Raw genomic sequence first — 19,587 nt, 5'->3', positions numbered from 1 at the left:
ATTTTATCAATAAAATTAGGTACTTACGAACACTGATTTTGGTAGGTACAGAATGTAGGTACAGAATAGATAAGACATAAAACAACCCACTTATGTTATTGAAATGTTTCATAATTATTGAGTATATGCCTTGGAGGCTCGCTTTAAAAGAAGTCAATGTTTTAGCATTTCTTATTTCTGAGGACAGGTTGTTATATATCTGAACTCCCTCAAAGGTTATTTATTGTCTGTTTTCCATGATTACTTCTCACCATTGGCAGCTCAATATGACTCTCTTCGTGTATCAATTCTTGTTAAATCCTATTTTTAAAGATGTGTTAGTGTGAATTATTGTTGTTATAAAGTTGTTGATAAGCGAAATTGTATGTCAAAAAAGAAAAACTCATTAAAGATAAAGGAAAAGTCAAGTTAAAGAGACAAAGAAATGAAAATTCTGTATAACATATATTAGTTATACTTAATATCTTCTGATCAGGCTGACATGACAAACACACGCAGTCTATAGATGGAATCCAATTAAAGGTCCAAACACACATACACACACACACAGTTTTCAGAGTTGTTTTAATTGTGCGATAATTGTAAAATTTGGTTTTTATTTTAATCATTTTTGTTTATTTCTATATTGTTTATCAAATACTATGTAATATGTATCCGCTAAGGAAGTTGCGAGATATTCCCAATACAAGCGTCCTAAGACAACTTACTAAGAAGTCTCAACCACTAAAATGTATATGTAATCTTTGAAATAAACGATTTTTTTTATTATTTATTAATATCTGAGACAGATAAAGATAAATATAATTAAGTATTTACGTTAAAGCATAATTATAAACATTAAAAACTCAATAACTTGTTAATGTAAATGTATTATAATGTAAATCCCACACTATTAGTGGGTCATAAGTCCATAAGTCCCTTTTGTAAACAATCGTGGCTTAATAACAGATCATTATTATTTATAATAATTACTATTATTGACATGGTTACTTCAAAAAAGGTTGCATTCCCATTTTATAAACCACCAATAGTTTAGCAATTACTCTAATGTTGATAGAGTTAATGGGCTGCCATGAGAGAAATTTTAATCTGTGGCATTTATATATTTATTATTTTATTGTTAACCCACTACGTTAGTTAGTAAAAAATCAAGCTCTGAGAAAATAGAATCGTAAATATCAGATGTGCAATGTGCATGTCTCCTGGCCAGTTAAATTGTATCTCATCAAGTGGCTGACTCTGAATCAATATAAATTTATTGGTTAGTCACGAGACTTCATCACAAAGTATGCAATGAGTTTTGTTGTAATAGTATAAGTCGATATTAAATATTTGACATCATATTTGATGGTCAGTGACTCAGTGGTAATTTGAATAAACTAAGCGATTCGTAGTAATTATAAACGAGTTTTCGAGAGAACTTTTATTGCAAATAATAAAATATTAATAATAATAATAATTTATTATCAATAATCTCGAATTTTCGGGGACGCAATGCTCTCTGAACGGCTGGATCACTTGGCGTTGCGTAGAGACGTCGCTTAATTGTGTGTCTTCCATCACATTTATCACGGGGAGTGTTCCGAAGAGCTGTTTCACCTGATACCTAACGCCGAATTAAACCTTCGCACGACACGTCACAAGTTAGGATATCATCCTCACCGCCTGCATGTGTGATGATCATACACAGTGCGGTTTTCAAGGAGCTTTCTTCTTACAAAGCTGTGGAATGAGCTTCCTTTTGCGGTGTTTCCGGGACGATACGACATGTTTACCATCAAAATAAGCTATATATGCACCTTCCTTAATTCAATTAATCCTTGCAGGGCGTCACATATTGTCTACCCATTAATGTGCCAACCATCCTACTGTAAAATGTGACTTGCAATAAAATATTTTGATTTGATTTGATTTGATTTGATTTATGTCCTTAAATGTCTTACACGCAAGTCAAAAAAGTAAATGTAAATTAATACAAAACAAAAGTTATTGACTACAACTGCATCATCCACACACACCGTAAATAAATAAAGGTAGTTTGTGAGCATTTTACTAGCGATTATAAAAAATATAATACCTTTAATTTTAAGAATTTGAAGCAGAGTTTCTGGTAACAGGATCATCCTGCCACCACAAGTAGCACTTTTAATTTGTCATAGCCAATTACTTTAATCAGGCGTACAATAAAACGCCTTATTACTAAAATGCGTCCCTTAAGTCCCAGCCATCTGCTCAATCTATCTACAGATTATTTAGCCTAGCCCTTTAATTAATAAACTATTTAACCAGAAGATAAAAACAGTCAAATATACTTTTTTCATTCTTGAGTTACACTGTTTCAATAGTACGATTAGGTTTTGAGGAATTGAAACTGCACCAATTACATGCAATACAGATAAAAGTTAATGATTTTGTGAAGTGACTCGATGCAAATATTTGCTGTTTAAGCATATTTTATTGTAAATATTGCACATGAGAGAAAGGTCGTATTAAAAAATATGCAAAACACATCGAAAAATGGTCACCTCTATGCCACATGGTTACACTATAGCTACGCTACAATAATTAGTTACAATCTCAGGAAAAAGTCCGGTATTCAAAAAATAATTCATATTGAAATTACCTAACGTATATTAACCAAACTTGATCAACCATTAACAAACATATTTTTTAACATATTGGCTAAAAGGCCTTTCAACCACCTAGTTAAATGTTGCTTAAAATTAATGGGCTTTTTGTTTTTCAGGATGGCATTCAAATTTTGGCGTTTAATGAACAAGCTAGCCATCCAATTCACTCGCTGATTCAAGCTGCCAACAAATATATCCGTAGGCCACATTTCTTGACATTTACATATTATACATTTCCTTAGTAGTTGAATTTAAGTAGAAAATCAAACAGCAATAAAGGCGACAAGATTGTAATACAAAATTACAACCACGACTCTCATCAAAATGTCGTGCAATACAAAGATTGTTTTACATTAGCCATACAATTTAACTTTAAAAACGTAAAAGTATACATAACCTATAATAATCATTAACCATGATTGATGTGCTTAAAGATGGCGAAAAAATGGATAGAAATCGATCTTTTTATTATTTATCTGATAATTTTAAGATTGAAAGATTCAATTTAATGAAAGATTTGTAAAATCATTTATTTATATGTAAGTTGGCGAAATTTCGTAAGATGACTTAATGGTCTTGGAATGACACTTTTACTTAGAAATTTACGGTACTAAATATTTTTCTTCTGTAATGAAGTTTTGTGTTTTAATTTTATTTAAATCTTATGTTGAATTTCAGACTGCAATTTTCTTCGTTTATCGCCTCTAAATGGATTCTGAAATAAAAACTTTTAATTAATATGAGTTTTAATAAATACTCGTTGCTTTCAGATTGAGGTGTCCAAATTTAAATTGCAATTTTGATCACAACACATATTGCAAAATTAAAAATCATCAGCACCAAAGAGTAACCGTAAAAATTATGTTAAAAAATGAAATTATAGTAATTTCTGTTTACCATTATATGCAACGATTGACACTTTAACTGCCGCGGACGAAATTAAGATATTAAAGTAATTTACGGAAGAGTAAGAGTGGCGTGCAGTTTATCTTGGAAGTAATCTGCGTGTTGCGAGATTTCTTACTGGAAATGTTTATGGTGATGGCCTTTCGAGGTACAAACCATCGGGCCGCTTGAACTGAAGTGTTTATGGTTGATAGGACAGCTGATTTGCTACTTAGCTCACCTTTGCGGTTTACCGCACAACTTTATATATACTAACAGAGTCAATTTTGGTATCATATACAATATAAAATAAACTGTGATAAGACTGATTTTATTAGATTATTGCCTACATACTTTATAATTTCTTAATATTATATAAAAATACAGTGTCCTGGTGTTTGTTTCGAGTGACCTTGTAAACTAATGAACGGATTTTAATGGGGATTATTTCATGGAGTGCAGTTTAGTCCAACTTGAGAGATAAGATATAATTATTTTTATTTCTAATATTTCTTTTCGATGGACATATTTTCTATGAGAGAATTTTTTTGAAGCACGGTTTGACAGTTTTGCTGTTAAACAATTTCATTATAACATCAGGGAGCATATTTTACGAAATAATTCTTGGTATTATTATGAAATATTATTGACGAATTCATAAAAAAACAGTATTTTATTTATTATGTACAGATCAACGTCTGGCGGTACTACCGCTTTATGATGTTGAGAACGGATGAATTAACTTTCTTGAAAATCAAAACTCAGCGAAATAACTAATCGGCGGGGACCTATAATCAAGTTCAACCGACGCTGTTATTCACTAAAAACAGAAAAGGCTCAGCTCCTAAATCAAATGGTTTTTCATAATATCTTATCTCTTGATATAAATCATAAAATATAATCTAATAATAGAAATCACATTTGACAGTTTATATCTGACACCGTTGCGTAACATCAGTTTTACATAAAAGGGGGAAATACGACAATACGATACTCAAAAACAGCGTGTACTTGTAAACATTGATATGATTGACAAAAAGATAGTGTTTTAACTTTCATGTCAGTTATAAACAGCCTGGCGCAAGTATCCTTATGCACGTATGCACTTCGTACTTACTTGAAAAGTTTTGGAGAACCGCAAAAACCGATTAATATATAAGTATGACATTTGTATCTGTCATCGTCCTTTTAATAATATCATTCTTACTGTGTCAGTAAACCGTAACAACTCAACTCTAGGCGACTCTAAGTCTAGAAGTGAAAAAACTCTGACCTTGTTGTGAGAGACTAAAACTATTATTGGAATTACAACTCTACAATAGTAAGGAACCCCAGGCATGCGAACATAAATTGAACGCAATAATGCAGAACGTTTCCGCTTCCTAAATAAACAGTATCGACTTTTTGTATAATAATAATAATATAATCTTATTAGAATCATTGACGATATTCTGTTGATTAGCCGTTAACAGCAGTGTGGATTTCTGAAGTGTCACCTACCGTCGAGTAGCAGAACTAATATAAACGTAGAATGCATCCGTTTAACTAGATGGCGCTATTCCAAAACAATGTTCTCTTTTTTTCTCGGAGGCTAGAAACATTGTAAACAATAATATTATATTATTATGACGATATGAAAAAACATTATATTACAAATAAAAAGTAAACGCTAACTTATTATATAATAATATATATACTTTGAAATATAGTTAATTCATAATTTCTAGCATTAAATTAACTCCAAACTAAATTTATAATAAGTACCTAAGTAGGTATCTATTTTGAGTGAACTTGATGCGCAATAGTATACAATGTACAATTAAAAGTGTAGGTACAACATTTATTTTACAATAAGAACAGAAACCTTCTTCTGGCACAGTCGGGTAAAAATACCGACTCATACACCGATTTTTATTATACTTAGGGACAATAGAACAAGCTAAGTCAACAAGTAAAAATTAAATTTTTGTTTTTTTAATGTTAGGTACTTTTACTGCATTATTTTTCTTTCATTTCTTCAGGAATCGAACCTGAGCGGCGATTCGTGATAGACACTATGCTACACTCAGCGTACGTTGTGATACTTGTCAAAACTTCATGTCAAATCAAGCAAAATCAAGATAATATCTATAATATAATATTTTCCGTAAAAACAAAAATTATCACGAGTGCGATCTAAGCCCACAACTCGATAGGGAGACTGATAAATTATTTCTTTTACGAATATACGTGCTAATATTGTTGCATATATATATATATATATAGATATTTTTTTGGTCTTCTGAACATTCTTATTTATTCTCTTTAAAGGAACCCGCCACTATCACACGATTTTTTATTAGCTTCACCTGCATGTATGCAGGTTTATTTGTAACCGACTCATTTAGGCGCGATTTTAACCCACTTTAAACGACCAGATTTCGTTGAAGCTACGTAGATTTATCGAGGACCGATGACAATACATTAATTTGATAAAATTATTCCATTTTTTATTTGCAAAATAAGATTTTTGTTAATTCATATAATTTTTTTCATCCATCGTCTATAAGTTCCTGCCTTAATGCGGTTGTGTGACCCATAATGTGAGCCTCTTGCCCTTTTGCCCCCTCTTATATATATTAATTATAAATATATTTAAATTATTCTCGGGTAGAGCTCCTCTCTAAGCTGCGTGGAAGGTGATGCTATAGACCGACCAAATTTGCTGCAAGTGATCCTCTCTCTGGTGAATGACCTGAAGCAGAGAAAGCAGAGATAGCTACAAAAGGTGAGGCGTATTTACAACTGCTCCTGATAACAAAACTTCATAACAACCACAATCGAAACCATTTTTATGAAAATAAGGGACGACACGAGCAGGACGTTCAGCTGATAGTAATTGATACGCCCTGGCCATTACAATGCAGTGCCTTCAAGATTATTGACAAGCCCAAAATTCTGACTACAACTGCGCTCGCCACCTTGAGACATAAGATTGACATTATATGTCCTATTTTCCCAGTAGTTTCACTAGCTACGGCGACCATCAGACCGAAACAAGCTGTCAAGAGCGATTGAGAAGAGGAGCATGTATGAACAGCTGTGGTTCATTGCCCTATAGCCACTTGCCACCCAGAATGCAACCGAATACCAACACATACACCACAGAGGTGGTAAAATTCATAGTGGCCATGTTTTTTCCCATCCGCTTTTATTACTTATTTACATCTTATATACTTACTTATTTAAATAATACAAGAAATGTGTATTTAATTTCATTAGCTATGTTCAACCAGCTTTGTTCCTCTGCCCACTGCTTACGAGGAAGTGATGAAACCCGCCACATTATCACTTAGCAGACTTATTTATAGACTCTGATATTCTCTTTATTATTTCCGTGAACTCTTTTTAGCGTCAGCTTATGATAAACTAGTCACGTATTCAACGAATGTAACAATTACATGTTTGCTACGTTGATTTATATTCAATTAAAACTTTACTTGCAAACTAATTAACGACAGCAAGGTAATTCATGACTTATTAAGATTCAATTGTCATTTTTGAAAGCAACAGGCATTAACATATACAGGTGTCCCAAAGTTATGGGACATGAAGGGAAAGTACCTTAAATATCGAAGATAGGTTATTTTACTGAAAGAAGACTTTATGTTATTTTTAACTTTAGGACACCCTGTATATATAATATATACTAACACATATAGCATAACAGTGTAGAATATTTTACTAAATCTAGAACGTTTTTGAGTTTCGGTCTGAAGGGTGCCGTAGCTAGTAAAATTACTTGGCAAATGAGATTTAACATCTTATGTCTCAGGGTCCAGCCTCCGAATATGATTTTGTCCCATTCTGTGTCGAGACCCTTGGTCCGTGGTGTCCTAGCGCTATAAGGCTTTTAAGGAAATAGCAAAAAGGTTAGTCGACATCACAGAAAACCGATGGTTTTGTTACTAGTTCCTATCCTTAAAGATTTTTGGAATTGGTGTTATTCAGTGTTATTGTTGTTGAAACATGTTAGTTGGAATATAATAGATAAGTATAATATAGTTAGTTAGAACGGTAACGTAATAAAAATAAAAACCTAACCTAAAAACTCCAACAAAATAATCATTTATATCTCCATTATCCCGGTTCCAAATTAAAAATGAATAATGTCAGTAGATTCAGAAAATTATAGAGAATTAATTAATACACGTCAGTTCTTGAGACGCTTCCATTCAATTTCAAATATTTTGTAGTATGAAACTTCGCCATTGTTCTTTTATGAAAATCGTTGGAGCCGTTTCCGAGATTCAGATTATATATATATATAATCTAATCGTTTAAATATATAAGTGTACATAAAGAAGTTTTCCTGCATTTTTATAGAATACTAGCTGACCCAGCAAAGCAAATGTTGTATTGCCATAATATAAAGTAAAAAAAAAATTTTGGGGTATAAAATTGCGTATCTGTGGACGGAAGAGAACAATATTAAAATCGCGATACAAAAATAGGTGTTGATCGTAGACTGGCTAAAATTTGAAGTTGTGTGTATTTTTTAATGTTGAATCATAATAAAATAAAATAAAAAAAATTGTCCAAAAATTAAAAAAAAAATTAAGGGTGAACAACCCTTATCACTTAGGGGTATGAAAAATAGATAGTATCCGATTCTCAGACTATGATATACTGAATATGCATATAAAATTTAGTAGGAGTCAGTAAAGCTGTTTCGGAGGAGTAACGTAACTAACATTGTGACACGAGAATTTTATATATAAGAAGTGTATCCTCTCATTGCATAAAAATGCGAGTCCGATCAATATCTCATAACATCAAATGTCCAATCATAACAGAATCTTAGCGCTTATTAACTTTTAACTAATGGAATCGTGGTATGTTGACAAATTGTATGAGTCAGGTGCACAAATATAGACGATAGGCTGCATGTGTCTTTATAAACTGGAAGTTGAAACGCAAACTGAACGTAGAGTTAGAAATTTTCAATCTAATTTTCACAAACTTCTAATTTCTATCCAGTATTACCAGGGTTATAAAAATATAGACGAACATACGATACGAGTCATACCAGTGGGAGGGTCCTTTGCACAGGATGCCGGTTAGATTATGGTTACCACAACGGCGCCTATTTATGCCGTAAAGTAGTAATTAAGTAAACATTATTGTGTTTCGATCAGAAGGGCGCTGTAGCTAGTGAAATTACTGGGCAAACGAGACTTAACATCTTATGTCTCAAATAACGAGCGCAATTGTAGTGCCACTCAGAATTTTTGGATTTTTCAAGAATCCTGAGCGGCACTGCATTGTTGGCAGGGCATATCAATTACCATCAGCTGAACGTCCTGCTCGTCTCGTCCATTATTTTACGATTTAGAGAGTTCGTTATGAAGCATATTACACAATTATTTTATAAAAAAAAGTCAGGTTATAATACGCAGTCAGGTTCGACAATTATTCATATTGGCTAGTGTAATGAAAGAGCACAAAAATGAGTACGATAATTCTGGTTTTTGCACCAATAGATTGAAACGCACATTTATAGCTTTAAGGGTAAATGTATACACTTTTATAATAAAGTCCCAGCCACTGTTCAGGCATTATCTATAAATAAATGTTTTATAAAAAAATGCCTCTGTCGTAAATACTATTACTCCACTGCTGAATATCTAAATGATCGGACAGCCTGGGACTAGATTGTGATTATTTTATAACGATAGAAATGATAAAAAAAAAGAATGCTGGGAGAGTTTCTTGCGCCGCTTCTTCTGTCTCAGAGCGCCATTTGTTTGCGGTAGTAGTATCTAGTAGTTATTATAAATGACATCCAAAAGAATTCTAAAGGAATCAATTTTGAGAAAATAAATGCCTTTTATGCCTTTTATTATATATCTCGCCCAAGAATTAATACGGATAATTTTCGGATCGACTGCCTATCCCAGCGGATACTTGCAGTGTGTATTTTGAATACACATTGGATACTCCATAGGGAGTGCCGCTTGAGCCTCTCTCTCCCCAAGAGAAGGTCGCCTTCGATGAAGGCTTAGAGGTCGCATGCCCAAAGTCAACCTCATATGGTGTGGAGGCAATCGCAGATTTAGGCTGCTTTGGTATGCATGAGCATTCACCACCTCCTTCCCGTCGTTATCCCGGAGGGTAGCTTATTTCTTATGTCTGGGCGTAATAAAAACAAAACGACTGCCACCTTATGTATCAAAATATTTAAATAATTTTATACATTAACATGTCGGTATGTTTGTCTTCCTCCGAAATAAAAAAAAACTTGGCACACAAACTTTAAATGATTTTTGCAAAGTCTTCATCGTTCTTAGTCAAAGTTAAAGTTAAATAAACTTAGGCTTAATTTAAGAGCTTTTGATTTGTCACTATAAATATTTCTATTAAATTACTGAATTTATCATAATATGTTCGTAAAAAGTTGAGCTCGTAAGAAGAACATACAAGATATTCAACGGCCACTCTTTTCAATCAAATAGTAATAATATTACACTGGCTGTAATATACATATAATATATATAGTTATGTTAAAATAATATAAAATATTATCATATTAAATTATCGTATATTGGATGCATCAAACTTTAGATTGTTTCTTAATGCCCTGAAGTTTTAATATCTGTCGTGTTGCATACATTTTTATTCATATAGGTAAATATTATAATAATTCTATCCAACATCATAATCATTGTCAAAATTGTTTAATTTACCAAGAGTCTTGTGGTGACGAATTGTACAGTTTTAGAGCAAGAAGCGGTGATTCCGGAACCTGATTACGACGAAACAGGTTTTCGTGAGGCATTCCTGACGTTGTATGTGTAATATTACTTAAGTACGTGTGTGTTAATGGATATTACGTATTTGCAGTTAAATAACTGTACAAGATAATAGATGTATGATAAGGATATAGAGAATAGCTTTAAGCATCATGGAAGATCTGTTATCAGGACAGACAGATTGCAGTAAATTGCTGAATAAAATAAGTTTCAAATTCCACGAAATCCCATTACTAACATACTTGTTAAACCAGTAAGTAGAACAAACCGGTGGGAGGCTCATTGGCACTGGATGCCGGCTAGATTATGGGTACCACAACAGCGCCTATTTCTGGCGTAAAGCAGTTATGTGTAAACATTATTGTGTTTCGGTCAGAAGGGCGCCGTTGCTAGTGAAATTTAAAAAATGCAAACGAGACTTAACATCTTATGTCTCAAGGAGACCAGCGCAATTATACTGCCGCTCAGAATTTTTCGATTCTCCTCTTCCTCTTCAAATTGATCACGTTACTTTGACAGGTTAAATATTTTTTAGATAGTTTGTAGTTTGTAGATCTCTAAACAACAGAAGTAAGCATCTGGACCTTTGCGGATCTTTTAATATTAGGTATACAGAGATCCTTAGAAACTAACTTGAAATCTTGCTTAAATTTTTCCATTTCAAGATGATTACCAAGACAACCGATTAATAAAATAATATCAAATTGTTATAAAAAATTAATTTGAAAACAAAATTTATGAACGATGTGGCACTCGAACCCGCGACCCCTCGCGTTCCGTACGAGCGCTCTTCCACTGAGCCAACCGTTCGAGTGACGTATCTTGTCTTGTGTCTTGTTCCACTCTCAGGTTGTGGCTTCATCTACAGGATCTATCTACTTTCAGTTGATAACCTGCTCAATCCCAATATTTGCATATCAGGAAATTGACATGAGATGTCGCTCTTTCAAATCTAAAAAAATTTGATATTCGTTGTTATTTTTTTAAATATTAAAAAAAATCTCGCAAGTTCGACTCCCTGATCGGTCAAAAAATTTGTTTTCAAATTGAATTTGTGTAATTAATCCCAGAAGTGAGGGTAGCTTTAAAAAATAACAAATTGCTTAAATAGTTATTTTAGAGCGAATTTGAACAATAAGGTCCTTTTAAGAGAATATCTGCAACATTTACCGAAATCAACGATCATTACATTGACATTTTTATGACAAGTTTAGGTTATATAGAAAAAGTTTTAGAAAAAATTACGACTACGAAATATAATAGTTTGTGTTAGATTTTTATCTAGTTATCTACTTATAATTCTCAATTTTATTTTTGCAATTCCACACTTATAAATAAATACTTACATCGTATAATTTCATAGTAGAATAATTTAGATTCAAGTTACCTATAAGTTATTTTCTTTTTTAAATGTTGAACGTACCAAATTAGAATACTTAACATAGAACTAGTATGTATGTGCACATAATTGTTAATGTTAAGTTATTGTCTTTATATATATAATTCTTGTGTGCGTGTGTATGTCACTGAACTCCTCCTAAACGGCTGGACCGATTTTGATGAAACTTTCTGTGTGTCTTCAGGTGAATTCGAGGATGGTTTAGATTCACAGTTGAAGTACCTCCTAAACTGCTGGACCAATTTTGATGATTTTTCTGTGTGTTCCAGTGAATTTAAGATTGGTGTGTGTCTTCAGGTGAATTCGAGAATGGTTTAGATTCACAATTGAACTACCTCCTAAACGGCTGGACCGAAATTGATGATTTTTTTTGTGTGTTCCAGTGAATTTGAGATTGGTCCATATAATATAATTCTCCTGCTCATGTGTATGTTAATGAACTCCTTCTAACGGTCGGACCGTTTTTTTTAATTTAAGACGTGTGTACAGGACAACGTCTGTCGGGGCCACTAGTTGTTATATCTAATTAAATAATATAATAAATAAATCAAAGTAATATTTAGTTATTAACAGTTTAGGTTATGCTGTTAGTATAAAAACTTTTTGCGGGGTCAATTATGGTTATAAGTATGATTGTCTCAATATATCCACTTATTTTATATAATTTCTATGCAAACTTTTTCCTTTAATATTACTAAAATACTACTACTTATATTTGCTACCTATTGATAGGTTTTAAGTCGGTGCCAAGCCAAATAGTACCTACACTCGCCACGCGTGACTTTGAGTGGAATAGGAAAACTCGTAAAAAAATCGTACACAAAAAACAATTTCATCATCCACGTAAACAAAATTTTTCATAAAAAATGTGCATAAAATGAAAACTACTGGGCCAAACTATGTAAAATTATTATTATTTTTTTTTATTTATTTATGATATTATATATAATTATTATATATAGGAACTAAATGGAATCTATTCTGCATTGAACTAAAGAAGAATTACGTAAATCGGATCATAAATCTCAGCGTAATCGATGTACATACATAAAAAAAACTGATCGAATTGAGAACCTCCTCATTTTTTAAGTCGGTTAAGAATTGCTTTTCATAGTCCGTATCGTTGGTGTGTTGCTAAAAACAAATTGTTTATGCTACAGTGACGTCACAAAATGGTGGCCGGCGTTTTTGGTTGCCTGAAATACACACATTAAAACATTTATTTTTTATTTGAAAATATAAATAATTATTATGTTTTTTATTACAAATGAGTATTGAATTTGTATTCCTTATGGTAAAAAATATATTAATAACATACTTTCATAATTAAAATTAGATAGATGAAACTTTGCTATTTGTAAAACGCTGGATGCAAATTAGATTCATAAGATATTTAGTATAATATGCCATTACTTCACTATGAGTGTAGAATCAAAATATCTTTTACCAACGTCATCTTAAACATAAGGGATAAGTTAAAAATATATAGGAGACTAGTGGACCCAACAGACGTTGTCCTGTACACACGTCTTAAATTTGAAAAATCGGTCCAGCCGTTAGGAGGAGTTCACTTACATACACATGAGCAGGAGAATTATATTATATGGACGGAATTGAGAATCTAAACCAATCTTAAATTCACTGAAACAAACAAAAAAGTCATCAAAATCATTCCAGCCGTTTAGGAGGTAGTTTAATTGTGAATCTAAACCATTTTCGAATCCACCTGAAGACACACACCAATCTCAAATTCACTGGAACACACAAAAATATCATCAAAATCGGTCCAGCCGTTTAGGAGGTAGTTCAATTGTGAATCTAAACCATTCTCGAATCCACCTGAATACACACAGAAAGTTTCATTAGAATCGGTCCAGCCGTCTAGGAGGAGTTCAGTGACATACACACGCACACAAGAATTATATATATAAAAAGATAGAGTTACGTTGTATTCATTCATAATATATCATTAATTTGTGTTTTACGCACTTATTCATAATAGTCTGCTAACTTAAAGCATTGCTAATTCTCACTCTCTCTTCTTCTATTGACCTAAGTCAGAATGAGAAAAAACACTCCTAAGCGGCTGTTTAAAGTTAGCGGACCATTATGAATAAGAGGGTTAATATTTTGCGCAGGGCATATTAAGGCAATATTTAGAAGCTTAAGTATCTATTTTGTTTGAAAATATTTAAGTTGGTTGATAATGATATTTATTTCTACAGGTGGATAAATAACAAAATTTTCGAGTTTATCAATAACAATCTTACGAACATACAAAAATCTTTTCTATTTATAATATTTTATTTGTTATATAACAGATTACTGTAACATTAAAATAACGTATTGAATTATTTCAGATCAAGCACGGTATGACTCGATACGACGGAGACATCGAAACCATTCATAAAATTAAAAGTCAACATCCGTTCGAAAATTAAATCTTCACAGATCGTCCAATAAGCGTCTCTGTAAATGGTCATGCAGCGTGTATGACTAAACTGTGGCTAAAAATAGTTCCTCAGGGATGGTCAATCCGATAACTGGCTGAACCTGACTGAACTAGTAATATTTAGGGCTGCCACGTGATAGTTATTGACAAATATGGATAATCTGAACCAATAGGGATAATCAATATGGACGATATGGATAATCTGAAGACGAAGGTTTTCAACCAGTAAGTGAAGACTTACGGTACGCAGACGTGGTCGCTAACTATGGGCCTTATGAGAAAGCTCATGGTCGCTAAGAGGGCAATGGAGAGGCCTTTGCTCGGAGTTACCCTGCGAGATCGAATCAGAAATGAGGAGATCCGTAGGAGAACCAAAGTAACCCACATGCTCCAAACGATTGCGAAATTGTAGTGGCAATGGGCAGGGCACATAGTTCGACGGACAGATGGCCGTTGGGGCAGAAAAGTCCTCGAATGGTGACCACGTTCCAGAAGACGCAGTGTTGGTAGGCCCCCCACAAGATGGACGGACGATCTGGTCAAGATCGCCAGAATACGTTGGATGAGGGCAGCGATCGTCGCGGAAAACTTTGATGATGGATAATCAAAGATGTGATGTAACCTAATTTAAGTTGTTATAGATACTAGAAGAAATAAAACATCATAAAAGAAACTTAAAAATGATTTTCAGATATCTATTCGATAATACCCCACTTAACAGTTGGTGCAGGGTATCGGTATAGATTTCCAGGACAATACCTTGGTAGATACATTCAAAAGAATGCGTAAACCAAACAAAGAAGGATAGCAACGCATCTGTGATTTCTTGACAACTCAAGACAGTGGCGACAGTGATTCAAATCAAATCAAAATCACTTTGTTCATGACGAAAATAGATGAAATGACATTTATGAATGTCAAATTTTTTTTTCTTATTGAATCTACTGCTAGTTAATGAGAAGAAGTAGCAACATTACTTAACTTAAGTATGTCCTTCCATAGAAAACAGTGATACAAGCCGATAATCTAATGCTCAAAATTGAATTTCGAATTTTCTAAATTACTTATTCACGAACTTCCAACTATATTTACAATACTACGACTACATAAAATTAAAACTATCTTTACGTGGAAGCGTACCAAGAATACTGGCAGCATTACCGCGTTGGATAGCAAGGCTGATCCGTTGACCGAAATAGCTGCCAGCGCTTGGGTTTCCAGTAGCCTTATTGAGGTGCGAAGATAGTATTTTGAACATTCTCCGCGCCTCTGGGCCCCACGGGCCAAGTGTCTCGACACCAAACGGCACAAAGATGTATGACTCACTGAGGCCAACATATTTGCGACGCTTGCTGTCTTCGGCAGTCGAAGCAGCAGCCCCAGCACCAACAGACGTAACTTGGACATATACTTCACTGATACTTAGTGACAAACTTAAATTCTTCTTCTTCTATATAAGTAAGACAAACTTAAATTCAGTTTGATAGCGCCCCTTCCTTTGGATCTTCACGTCCTCTGTCTAGAAACCATTGACATGATATTCTATCTTAAATGTCACTCCAGTAGTTAACTATGTGTACGTATCTACCATTACAATGTTTATAATATTACTTTATTTTTATATTTATACTTTGATGATGATCTACATATGAAAGTAGTGCATCCGGTTTTCTAAAAGATTGAAAACAAGTTGATCTGATCAAAATCTGTAAAATTAAAATTCACACGATATCGCTGTGCTAAAACCGGTCGTATTAAAATATCTTAATGTTAGCAAATACATTGTTTGTGGTAGATTGAATTATTTTCAATATATGAGCCAATGTTTATTTTGTACTTATTATATATATTTTTGCGGATTAAAAACCTATTCAACTTATATATAATTATACTGAAGACATTTATTAAAATTCATTCATCTTCACCAATAATCTTAGTTTTGTAACCATCTAAAGGACCATTTTGAGTTCTGTTAAAACATAAATAGTTTCTATGTTTATACTTAAAAATATAACAATAATATTATAATATAAATCTTAGTCACATCTCAGATTATAGTTTATTGTCAACTAGTTCATTCAAATTAGGTCTTGTACCTATAGTTTTCTTTCATACCGCGCTCCCTCGGGATCTCTCAAATATCTCGGGATATGTTAGTATATTAGATTATTACAAGTAACAAGCTATTTATCCGAACGCTTTCAGCTATTTCGGTCAAAGAATCGGCCTAGCTATCCAACGCAGAAATGCTGTCAGTTTTCTTGGTACGCTTCTCCGTAATCATAGTATTGTAAATATAGTTACCAGTGGGAGGCTCCATTGCACAGGATGTCGGCTAGATTATGGATACCACAACGGCGCCTATTTCTTCCGTGAAGCAGTAATGTGTAAGCATTACTTTGTTTTGGTCTGAAGGGTACCGTAGCTAGTGAAATTACTGGGCAAATGAGACTTAACATCTTATGTGTCAAGGTGACGAGCGCAATTGTAGTGCCGCTCAGAGTTTTTGGGTTTTTCAATAATCTTGAGCGGCACTGCATTGTAATGGGTAGGCCATATCAATTACCATAATCTGAACGTCCTGTTCGTCTCGTCCCTGATTTCCATAAAAAAAAATTTTTAATATAATATAAACGCAGGAGGCAGCCCTGCAGCACGTACGAATATAGCACAGAATGAAAATAGCTCTTAGATTACATACAAACGTGGTGCTATCATGTTTTATTTATTGTATCCAGTTTATTTATGTTCGGCTTAATTATTGAATATTATAACGTGTTTGTCTCGAGAGCTATTTATGTTTCGAATTCTAGTTATTGTATTGACAGCGGTTTTGTTAGTTATAAATTCTTAAGCGTTCCCTATATATCTATAGGTAACAAAGAGGATGTGAATACTACGTAATAAGAGGAGGTAAGTAAAATTTTAAATTTATTTTAGTATAAAACGTGTAATAAGATTCGAGATAAGTTTGAAATAGTAATTACAATATGGCGACGAAGTATAATCTGGGTAAGTTTGAAAGCCAACAGTTGCTTAAGACGTAGTGCAGACCGCCACACATCAAGATGGTGGGGATGATATCCTAATTTGTGGCGTGTCGTGCGAAGGTGGAATTCGGCGGCAGGAATCGGGTGAAACAGCTCTTCGGAACACTCCACGTGATAAATGCGGTAGAAGACACACAATGAAGCGACGTCTATACGCAACGCCAAGTAATCCAGCCGTTAACAGAGCGCTGGGTCCCCGACAATTCAAGCTGCTCTGCGTTGCACGAGGTCAAATGGATCGAACTGATGGCTGCACAACTGCTTCATGATCCTGTGATATAATTCAATCAAGTCTACGTAGAAATGTTAATATGTGCAATGCACTGTATACAGTATGATTTATCAAAAACTGCACATTTAATATATATGAAACTAAGTATGATCTCGTGGGTAGGTAAAATTTAAATAAAATGCGTAAGGATTTATACACATTAAATTTTTAATTGTGGACACCTTGTTTAAACGAATCGTTATATTTTTTTTTATTTAAATGATCCGACAGCCTGGGATTATGATTATTTTATAGAAATAGCAATGACAATACAATCTTGTATATTTGATTAAAAAGAGCGCAAAAAAAATGCTGGGAGAGTTTCTTGCGCCACTTCTTCTCTCTCAGAGTACTATTTGTTTGCGAAGCGGTAGTAGTATCTAGTATATTAGAAAGGACATCAAAAAGAATTCTATAAGAATCAATTTTGAGAAAATAAATGCCTTTTATGCCTTTTAATACTTGTTCTATTAAGTTGAAAAAAATACAACTTCTTGAAAAATAATTATCAGTGACTCAAAGCTAAAGTAGTATTCACGGCAAATCTGCATTTTGTATCATATTTGTTTTTTTAAGAAATATAAAAAATTTCAAGATAATGCCATTGATTTTCACTATGTAGCATTAATTTCATCCTATTATCTTTCTAAAGACATAAATACGTCATTCGTATTCCAAAGAGGACGTAAATTATCAGGGGTTCAACAAAGGTTCACACTATGTGTACCATTATTAGAAAATTGCGTTGCCTATCTCAGGTAGGTAACTTTTTGTGCTACACTAAAATAATAGGTTTATTTTTTATTTATCACCATTTGCGGGTTTGACAAGGCTTCATAACAAAAAAGAGTACTGCACAATTTGTTATGTTTTTAAAGTGATAACCCTCACTTCTGGGATAAATACACAAATAAAATTTGAAAACAAAATTTTATGGAAGGTGTGGGGCTCGAACCCACGACCTCTCGCGTTCCGTGCGAGTGCTCTCCCAACAAGTAACAACCTGAGAGTCGATTTTTTCAACAAAGTACAAGATTTTATGACGATACGTCACTCGAACGGTTAACAGTTGGGAGAGCACTCGCATGGAACGCGAGAGGTCGTGAATTCGAGTGCCGCATCGTTCATAAAATTTTATTTTCAAACTGAAGTAGAGAACACTGACAAGAGAACTGCGTAAAAATCTCTTCATATTTATTGATTTAAAACAAATACAGTGCAAAAAAATTTTTAAATGGCCACTGCGTAAACATATCAAGGACCACAGCAAAAATTTACTGGGTAGTCTTATCATTGCCGGATTATCTCATTAAAAATTCCTTAAGTTCAGCATCACTATTAACGGAGGGAAATGTTCGGGAGAAATAAACTCGCAGTACCACCAGGTGAATGATGGGCTACTTGGTGACGTCACTCGTGGACATACTGGGTCTGATAGCTCCGAACTCGCATCCTGCGATTTTTCTTTATTTCCGTCAATAATCCGTTATTGCCGTCAAAGAGACCGATGACAAGTGGGCAAAGTCTTTTTTAAATAGTTCCATCGTTTGCAGCGATGAATTGACGTGAATCCACCCGATTTTGAAAAGATATAATAAAAATTGTAAACATGCTAGTTTAATCAGTATTTATTTTTAAAGAAATTTCATTTTGAACCGACCCGCCTTCAATAAAAGGGCGCTTTTATAAATACCCTTCAAAAGGTCGGGAATGCTCCTGTGATTCCTGTGATAACAGGATTGCTCCTGTCATCACATATCGCATATTGTTATGCGGCTGGTCCCTTAACATCGATAAAGATAACCTGTACGATCATTTATCCTCCTTTTCCATAAGGGCTTAGTAGAACGGCGTAGTGGAACAGATGCAACGATTTATATTAAAGTCAAATATTGTAATTCATGTACTATAGAGTTCATAAATAAAATGATTAATCGTCAGTTAGGTACAATTTTTTAACTCTACCCCCCAATTCGTTAAGCTGCTTATGTTAATAAGAATGGCAGAGAAACAATTGTTGTTTTAATAATGACATCAACATAATACAAGTATAATGTAATTACAACATTCGCTTTTAAAGTGATGTCGCTCACTTCTGGGCTTGATAAT

General features: G+C 33.5%; 1 protein-coding gene across 1 annotated transcript in view; it reads right to left on the bottom strand.

Annotated features, from left to right (window-relative positions):
• The window catches only part of LOC126965933 (cGMP-dependent protein kinase, isozyme 2 forms cD4/T1/T3A/T3B), a 200,210-nt gene that overhangs the window by 157,881 nt on the left and 22,742 nt on the right, over window positions 1-19,587 (bottom strand). The gene's annotated exons all lie outside the window — the stretch shown is intronic.

This window comes from Leptidea sinapis, chromosome 9 (assembly GCF_905404315.1).
Source record: "Leptidea sinapis chromosome 9, ilLepSina1.1, whole genome shotgun sequence".
Classification (NCBI taxonomy): Eukaryota; Metazoa; Arthropoda; class Insecta; order Lepidoptera; family Pieridae; genus Leptidea; species Leptidea sinapis.
Note: the sequence above shows the minus strand (reverse complement) of the source record. Positions and strands in the feature narration are given on the sequence as shown.